General features: G+C 38.3%; 1 pseudogene; it reads left to right on the forward strand.

The window, feature by feature from the left end:
* Nucleotides 1-218: 218 nt before the first annotated feature.
* On the forward strand, nt 219-2,268 carry LOC110936401 (annotated as a pseudogene).
* The last annotated feature ends 7,699 nt before the right edge of the window (nt 2,269-9,967 follow it).

The raw sequence follows: 9,967 nt of genomic DNA on the forward strand, positions 1-9,967 counted from the left end.
TACAAGCCCCCAACTTTATCTTCATCCTAGGTGTCAACCCAGGGATGCATATATCCTAAACAAGAAAGGTCAAAGCTAAGCAGCATTCTTGCCAGCTTGATTGAGTCTAGATGAAGTAAAATTAGCGGTCAATTGGCTTCCAAAAGATTCAAATTTTGAATCCATCAATTTCTTCAAACAAGCAAACGGTGAGATCACTTTTATGGTTTCTTGCTTCATCTCCTCTTTCCCATTGTTTACTTCTCTGAAAATTGAAGCCCTAATCAATGTTGTTGCTTCTCCCTTTATATTTTACTTCCTCCCCACATTACTAGACTCACAATCCCATTCAAATTTTGAATTTCAAAATGTCTGCAAAGAAAGTAGCTGAGAGATAGAGAGGGAATCTAAAAGGGAGAGAACGAGAAAGAGAGAGAGAGAGAAATGCGATGGTTCTAATGAACGAAGAAAGGGTTAAAACCTTCGGGCTATCTTAAAACCGACACTACCATTGTCGGTGTAGTCTGTAAGGTATTTTGTGATTTTATTATGTTTGATTGTTTGCTTGCTGTGTTAATAGATTTTTGTATATTGTTTGATTTTGATTTTGATTAGGTTTATGTGATGTAAGGTTACGGCTTTTTAATCAGTAGTTTGTTGGTAATTTTAATTAGCTTTTTTTTTTGTAGAATGTGATTAAGCTGTGTAATTAGTATTAGTATAAATTACAATTAGTATAAAATAATGAATCAGACACATAGGGTTTCCAATTGGAACTTTGTTATGGTAAATATTAGACGGTAGAGGTGCACATTCGAACCGGTTCGTGAACTGAGCCCGAAGTTTCAAGGTGAATCGGAATCGGTTTGGAATTGATACGGAGAAGAGCCAGTTTGAGCCGGATAGAAATAGTAGATTTGGGACCGGTTTGAACCTGAACCGAATTGTAAAAAGACCAATCAAAATTGCTCAAACCTGTCACCCGGAATTTATACTTGTCGGAAAAGTTGCGACCTTAATTTCGGTGGAGCGCTGAATCAAAAAACGACACGACGCAACCGTTGAGATTGACTTTATTCCGATGAAGGGTTGCGACCCGTGGAGTAACACATTGAATAGTTTTTTTGTGAACCGTTATTAGAACCATTAGAACCGACGAAGTACTTGAACCGGTTTTATGGCGGTTTAGTTTTGGATGACGGTTAGGGAATGAAGCGGTGTAGATTTGTTTTAATACTCGTGTCGGTTGTGTTTGTATATATTCATTTTAACGTTTCTGTCGGTTTGTTTTATTTGATGAATCGCATCGGTTTGGTTAACAATTGATAGTTGTTAAATTTTGAATGAATTGTGCCTATTAAATTTAGAACAAAAAGGTGCATGTTTTGAATGTAGCGGTGCGTTTCAATGAAGCGATGCGAAGGTGTAGGAAAGGCAACCTAAGTTGCTAATTGTATAAGAGTATAATATAATATACTGTGTTTTTAGATCTGTAATATTCTGACAGTTAGTTTCATATTTCAAGTTGTGTGCCATGTGATGTTTGAGTAATACTGTAATATATTGTACTTTCAGATATGTAATATATTAACAGTTCATTTTAAATTTCAGGATGGGTAAGGAAAAGATTCATCTCAGTATTGTTGGCATTGGACATGTCAACTCCGGCAAGTCCACAACAACCGGCTACTTGATCTAGAAGCTCGGTGGTATCGACAAGCGTGTGATCGAAAGAAGCTGCTGAGATGAACAAGAGGTCTTTCAAATACTCCTTGGTGCTTGACAAGCTTAAGGCTGAGCGTGAAAGAGGTATCACCATCGATATCGCTTTGTGAAAGGTCGAGCCCACCAAGTACTACTGCACAGTTATTGATGCTCCCGGACATCGTGACTTTATCAAGAACATGATTACTAGTACCTAACAGTCTGATTGTGCTATTCTTATCATCGATTCCACCACTGGTGGTTTTGATGCTGGTATTCAAAAGATGGACAGACCCGTGAGCATGCTCTTCTTGCTTTCACCCTTGGTGTCAAGCAAATGATTTGCTCCTATAACAAGGTAAAAATGAAATTGATTTTTATATCATTTTTAATTAGTTTTTATAGTATGTTTTGCTAAATGTATATATTTACAATTACAATTGTAGATGGATGCCACCACACCAACCAATGACGAGAAGTCGTTCATCAGAATTAAGGTAATAATCAGTACAAGTTGAAATTGGTCAGATCGTATTGACCTGAAACACCAATGTTTTTTTGAAAAAATTAGCATCTCTCATACGATTACAGAGTTATATATTATCTCAATAATAAGTTTAACATGATCTAAATGGTTTTATGCATTAATAAAACAATTTGGCTTCCTGGTCCACTCTAAATTCTCTTGTGAATTTATATCTTTCAAGTCGATCATTAGCTCACAGGTATGTTCCTTTAATTCCTCGTGTCTTCAGGTTTCAATAGACTTAATTAATATATGTTGAAATTAGATCATTGGTGTTGTGTTTTTTCATTAAAACATGATTGGTTTTTGAGGTTGCATGCAATCAGTTTGAGTTTAATATCATATAGAACAATAAATTTGTACGAACCCTTGATTCTTTAACGTTTTATTATTCAGCGGAATTAATTTGCTCTATAGATGTTTTCGCCGATAACCTTATCGTGTATTCATATCCCGTGATCTTCCAAAGTGGAGGTCATGGGATCAAGTCTTACCTGGAGCAAAAATGCTCTTTGGTTGAGCAGGAGTTTTATCACATTGGACCTTTGGGCGGTGGGTTTCTTCTGAAATGTTGATGGGTTGTCGGGTCGGACCAGCTTTGTCTGTGTTTGCGGGAGTAGTTTACTCGGGTGATTAGTATCATGATTGCTCCATTGAAAAGCATTTCAAACTTAGCATCAAAGTCTAATAAAATCATTACACCAACATTATTGTGCTACAGTTACATTATTTCTCACTAAATCACTTTGATGACATATAGAATGTTGTAAGAATATATATGTTTAGTCTTTAGAGGTGACTGCCCTAAGATTGATTCAGTTTTTGATATTGGTTTTGATTAGGGTTATGGAATTGGGATCATTTCATACAGTTGACATGTTAGTATGAAGAGGTTATCCAATTATAAGAAATCATATATATAAAATTCTTTTATAAACATAAATTTTTATAAAACAACTCATAACCCGTGAAGCTCACGGGTATATAACCTAGTATATATATATATATCCAAATATATATATAGGTAAGTAATCGTGTATCTTGTATGTCATATAGTCGGATCTAGTCCTCTTGATTTCGTGCTTAGTATGAATCAATTGTATACTTGTATTTTTTTTTTTTTTACAATTTATGTCATTGGGCTTAGCCCAAGAATTCATGTTATTGGGCCCAAATAGTGTTGGGCCTAAATAGTGTTGGGCTTAATGTTATTGGGCCTTGGCCCATATGTTAGGTATTGGGCTTAGCCCACGAGTTTATGTTAAGCCCATTATGAAGATAAGCCCATTAAGAAGTGTAAGCCCATTTGTATAAAATAGCCCATTAAGAAGTGTAAGCCCTTTTGTATAAAATAGCCCATTTGAAAGTATAAGTCTTTCATTTTTATAAAAACATTTTTATAAAAATCACTAAGTATACTTTTTAGTTAATAAAAACATAATAGTTTTTATAAGTTTCAAAATGTCCGAATTTTGTTATTGGTAACGTAATTTTTGTGTCCGCGTCGAAAGATCGCCTAAACGTCGTAGTAAGTCCCCGGAATGGCGATATGTTCATAGGTTCGTCCGTCGTCCGATTTGACCATAATTTGTATCCGATTATTCGGATCGTCCGTAACTCGTTTTTAAGGCGTATCTATATGAAATCTTGTAACACTTTGATTATTATGTATCATGAGTTCATTATTACCATTGTAAACAAGTTCCTATCTTTGATATATATAACTAATACATCAAGTATCACATAGCACTTAAGTTGTTAAATTGATCAAATATATATTTTCTCAAAATATATATTTATGACTAACTTTGTTTTTATAAAAAAAACATTCTTTAAATCTTTTTAATCTTGTAAAGATTTAACTAAAAATGTTGGTTCTTATAACATAAAGTTTTTAAGAAAAATTGGCCATATAACCTTTGTATTAATCATTTAGCCATGTTTAATAAACATATCATTTTCTTTTCAAAATCACCATCAATTTACTCATAACATCTTAACATCAATTTACTCGTAACATCTTAACTAAAACATATGAGATTTTTATTACATAAACTTATCAAGATGATCTCTAAATCATGTAGGGTTTTGAACATGATCATAACATATGCTAACTAGTTCAAAAAAACCAAGTTTACTTCTAGTTTTAACAACTTTTATAAAAATATCATGTTGTATGTTACTTTTTATAATCTTGTAAAAGTCTTGTTTTTAAATAAAAACCTTAAATAAATTAACTACACCAAAAATTATGATCATCCATTTATCTTTTTAACCAAAAGAAACCCTTTAACATATTCAAGTATACTTGTTAGATCATATTTTTAAAACATCATCTAACAAGTTATACATATCATAATCATCATAACAAGATCAAATATACAAATAACAAGTCTTAGATCACAACATAAACAAACATAAATATATCATGATTATTATTTTTGCTTCTTTGTATTTTCATGTTTATTATGTATGATTATTTTGTTATCTTTAGTTATATTAACAATCATAACATAAATAAGTATGAAAATAAGAGATTTAGAAGCTCACTTCTAGCACTAGGCTAGGGATGATCTAGGTGATGATTAAGAGCTAAGAAGATGAAGATCTTGATGATTGAAGGTTCTTGAGTGGATGAAAGTGTGTCATTTTTCTTGTAAGTGCTTTAGATCTTCTTATGTTCCATAGAAATCCATCTTGATCATGAAGGAGGTGATAAAATAAAATGGGTTTATAGTGGGTGTTCTTGATGAAAAGATGAAGATGATGAGAGATGATAAAATAAAATGGGTTTATAGTGGGTGTTCTTGATGAAAAGATGAAGATGATGAGAGACTTTGTGTTTATAAAAAAAATATAAAGTGATGATAAAATGGTTAGTAACTTAATGTGTAAGTTTTCTAATAATTTACCCATTTCATCCACTTGCAACTTAACCAAAAATATCTAGATATTTAGCAAGTAATTAAGGGGTGTGGGACCCCTTATTTACGGCCCACATATGGGGGGTAAAGTGTAACATTTTTATAAAAATGTCTTAAACATATAGATATTTTGGTAATTAGGCTAAGTATGGTGATTAGGGGTAATCTTTCACCATTAGGAGGTAATTAGTGATTCAAAATGTTAATTATTATTAACAAATTCACTAAACTAGTAGAAATTATATTTTGATATCTTAAACGACTTCCGTTTGGTCGTCGGTTCTATAAAAGCACTTTTAATTCCTACCGACGAAGTTTTTCCGTAAGTTGTAAATCCGCAACCAAGAGATGTATAAAGGGATTTGGAATCTCAAAATAAGCTTAACTAGTTCACCAAAGCTTTCATTTGGTTGTTTTCGATGTCGGAAATGTCGTTTATTAGCTTGTCGGTGCAGAAACGAACAAGTTGTGGGGGTTGCAACGCAGCATCGAAAGCTTATGTTTCGGACACCCCATTAATATCCTCATATTGTTTCCATATGTTTGTCATCATTTGTCACATTTCCGGAGTCCCAGAAATGCTAAATTATTATTTTGGACGAGTTAAAATTGTCTTATTTTTAGTGAAACGGACGATTTAGCGATTAGGGCGTTATACCGGAAAGTCTTGGATCTTTGTAAGATATGTTTTCGTATTAGTGTTTTCTTATATAAACGGACTCAGTTATGTTAGCCGTGTGTCGTTTTTCCTTGTTTCGTTCTGTTTTCACGGTTTTGCTGGCATGAATAGTGTAACCGTGAATAGTGCGCACAACACTTTTTACCAACACTTTTAGGACATTGTTTATTTGGTTTCGCAATACTACGAAAACCAACATATGTTATATCATTATTTTCTTGTCCTAACACTGTCGTCTAATATACGACACAATTACGTAATTAAATTACGCTAATTGCATGAGATTATATACTAAGAATAGTGATTAGACTGTACAGAATTTCCGGTTATTTGCCATTTGTCACATTTATGTGGGCACGAAGTTTTGTTTTGGCGTTTTGTAGGCTTTGGTTGTGTTTTCGACCCGGCTGTGCACTTGGTTGTGACGAGCCTTGGAGGTCTACAACGTTTCCTATGGTCGAGCCATTGATGTTTTCGTGTACGCCCAAAGTAATAAATGCAGTTGTGACAAGAAATTTGCATGAAATAAAAGTAGCCAAACACTTCTTGTATTATAGTAAATGTGTTGGCAATTCGGCCTTTGCGATTACATAGTTGTTTTACATGTAGCACTTTCTAAGTTGCTGAGCGTTCCAGGTTCGTGGAACCTCTTTGTCGTTGATGGTGCACAGTTTGTAAGCTCCCTTGCCGAGTACTGCATCGATGACATATGGGCCTTCCCATTTGGGGGCCAGTTTTCCGGGCTTTTCTGCGGTGGAAGCCTCATTGTCTCTTAGGACGTAGTCTCCCGGATTGAAAGTGTAGACTCGGACTCTGGAGTTGTAATATTTTTCCAGCTTCGTTTTGTACTTGGCCTCATTGATTGCTGCCATCTCTCTCCTTTCTTCTAGGAGGTCCAGATCAATTCTCCTTTCTTCTTCATTGTTGATTAAGTTCATGGAGAGCATTCGTGGAGATGGCAGTCCGATTTCTGCTGGTATGACTGCTTCAGACCCATAGACTAAGCTGAACGGTGTCTCACCGTTGCTTGTCTTTGGCATTGTCCTATGGGCCCACAATATGTTGGGCAGTTCGTCTACCCACCCTCTTCTTTTCTCGCCTAGCCTTGCCTTGATACCATCGACGATGCTTTTGTTGACTGCCTCTACTTGACCGTTCCCTGCGGGTGCGCAACCGAAGAGAAGATGTGTTCGATGTGTAATTCTTTGAACCATCGTTCGAGGTCGTCTGCTGCGAAGTTCGTTCCGTTATCGGTGATGATTCTGAGAGGTAGGCCAAAACGGCATATGATTTGTTCCCATATGAATCGCTTGACGACTGTTGATGTGGTTGATGCAAGTGCTTTCGCCTCTACCCACTTGGTGAAATAGTCGACTGCGACTATTATGAATTTGACCGCCCCTGGTGCTTACGGGAAAGGACCTACCATGTCTATGCCCCATTGTTGAAAGGGCCATGCGGTTGTGACTGGTACTAGTTCATTTTTGGGGCGCATGGTCTTAGGCGCATGTCTCTGGCATCCACTGCACTTCCTCAATTCTTTCACAGCGTCTAAATGCATCCCGAGCCAGTAGTACCCGGCGTTCATCACTTTTGCCACCACCATTCGAGGCCCGGCATGTATGCCACAAATTCCTTCATGCACCTCTCTAATCAAATAGTTTGCGTCTTCGGCGTCAACGCATCTCAATAATGGACCGAGGTATGACTTTCGGTATAGTATTCCATCGGCCATCTGATAATGTTCGGCTTTGTACTGGATCTTCCGCGCCTCAGCTTTGTTCTCGGGAAGTATCCCTGACTGAAGGTACATGATTATCGGAGTCATCCAAGACGTTGTCCCTGTCTGGATGACGCTTACTTCTCTGAGTGGAACGGATGGGTTGCTCAAAACCTCTATGCGCACATCTTTTGCTAGGTGTTGAAAACTTGTTGATGCGAGTTTACTCAGCGCGTCCACTGGCTTGTTCTCGCTTCTGTTTATGTGGTGCACCTTGTAGGAGTAGAAGGTTTGTAGCAACGTTTTTGCTTGGCTGAGATAGAGTGCCATTACATCCCCCTTGGCTTCGTATTGGCTGTTGATTTGCCCCGCTACTAGCATGGAGTCCACATGCGCTTCGATGTGTCGGACCCCCATTTTGATCGCCAACCTTAAGCCAGCCAGGAAAGCTTCATATTCGGCTTCGTTGTTCGTACTTTTAAAATCCAGGCGTATGGCGTATGTGAATTCATGTTTGTCGGGGCATACTAGCCTAAGCCCTGCACCTGCTCCATCTTCGTTAGACGCGCCGTCTGTGTATAACAACCATGGTTCTTCTGCTTGCTTTTTCTCAGCTTTTTCCATCGCTTTACATTCTCGATCCTTGTCATCTGGAACTTCCGTCATAAAGTCTGCCAAGACTTGGCCTTTGATTGATGGTCGTGGTCTGAAAACCACATTGTGACCTCCCAGCTCAATCGCCCATTTAGCTAGTCTTCCTAAGATTCCTGGCCTTGCGAGGATGTTGCCGATGTTGTAATTTGTTAACACATGGATAACGTGGTTGGCAAAGTACCTGCACAGCCGTCTTGAAGCATGGATCAGTGCGAGGACTAGTTTCTCCATGATGGCATACCAAGTCTCTGGGTCGGTCAAGGTTCGTGACACATAATAGACTGGTGTTTGGATACCTTGACGATCGACAAGTAACACTGCCCCAACTGCCCTATCAGAAGCTGATAGATATAGTACCAAGGGTTCTCCTTTGTTTGGTGCGGTTAGTGTTGGCAGCTTGATGAGGCAATCCTTCATCTCGTGGAATGCACTCTCTGCTTCAGGAGTCCATTGAAACTGGCTTTTCTTCATACAATTGCGCAATGTTTTGATGAACGGAAAGGACTTTGCGGCGTGATTAGCTAGGAAACGATTGAGCGCGGCTAAACGTCCTGCTAATTTTTGCATTTCTTTGATGTTTGATGGGGAAGGCATCCTTTCAATTGCTTGGACTTTTTCTGGATTTACCTTGAAGCCATCTTTTGTGACAATGAACCCTAAGAACTTTCCTTCCTCCATGCCAAATGAGCATTTTGCTGGATTTAGCTTAATACTTACGCTGCGCAGCGTGTTGAAAGTTTTTTGGATGTTCCCCAGCATCATACTTTCTTCCTTGCTCATAATCACCAAATCGTCCATATACACCTCGATGTACTTGCCGATGGCATCACTAAATGTCTCGTTCATCAATCTCTGATAGGTCGCGCCCGCATTCTTTAAGCCGAAAGGCATCTTGGTGTAACAGTACAGCCCTGTTGGTGTGCGAAATGCTGTTTTGTCTTCATCTTGAACAGCCATTTGGACCTGGTGATACCCCTTGTAACAGTCGAGGAAGCACTTCCACCTGAATGTTGCTAGAGAGTCGATCTTTTCGTCTATGTCTGGCAAGGCGTAACAGTCACGTGGGCATGCCTTGTTTAGATCTTTGTAATCTACGCACATTCTCCAGCTTCCATTTGGTTTCTTTACCATCACTGGGCTTGCCACCCATGTTTGATATCTGACTTCTCTAATGATACCTGCGTTTAAAAGCTCTATTACTTGCTCCTTCATGGCATCGTGTTTTGTGTCGCCCAGGTGGCGCTTGGCGTGTACTACTGGCTTTGCTTCTTCTGAGACATTTAACCGATGTTCTGCTATGTGCTGTGGAACACCCACCATATCTGCTGGTGTCCAGGCGAACACGTCCATATTTTCGTGTAACAACTTCTTGAGCGCCGCGCGCGTTAAGTCGGACATTGCAGGTCCCAAGGTGATAGTCTGTTCTGGGTATGCGCTGTTCAGTACCCATTTTTCTGCCTCCGCACGCGGTGCTTGTTTGCTTGCTTTTGTAGGCCTGACCTCATCTATTGCTAAAACTTCTTTGCTTGCGTATATTAATGCTATGCCTGTTTCTGTTGGGAATCCAACGGCTGAATGAGGTGCAGAGCATATCATACTGAAGTCTCCTTGGGATTCTCTTCCTAGGAGGATGTCATGTCTTGAGTGTGCTGGTAACACCATGAATGTGACCTCTTCTGTTCTTGAATTTCTTCCATCTGAGAGTAACACCGGGAATGATATCTGTCCCAGGGGAAAGACGGCTTCGTTGCAGAAACCAGTTAGCGGGTAATCAACTGGTT

This window comes from Helianthus annuus, chromosome 1, assembly GCF_002127325.2.
Source record: "Helianthus annuus cultivar XRQ/B chromosome 1, HanXRQr2.0-SUNRISE, whole genome shotgun sequence".
Taxonomy (NCBI): Eukaryota; Viridiplantae; Streptophyta; class Magnoliopsida; order Asterales; family Asteraceae; genus Helianthus; species Helianthus annuus.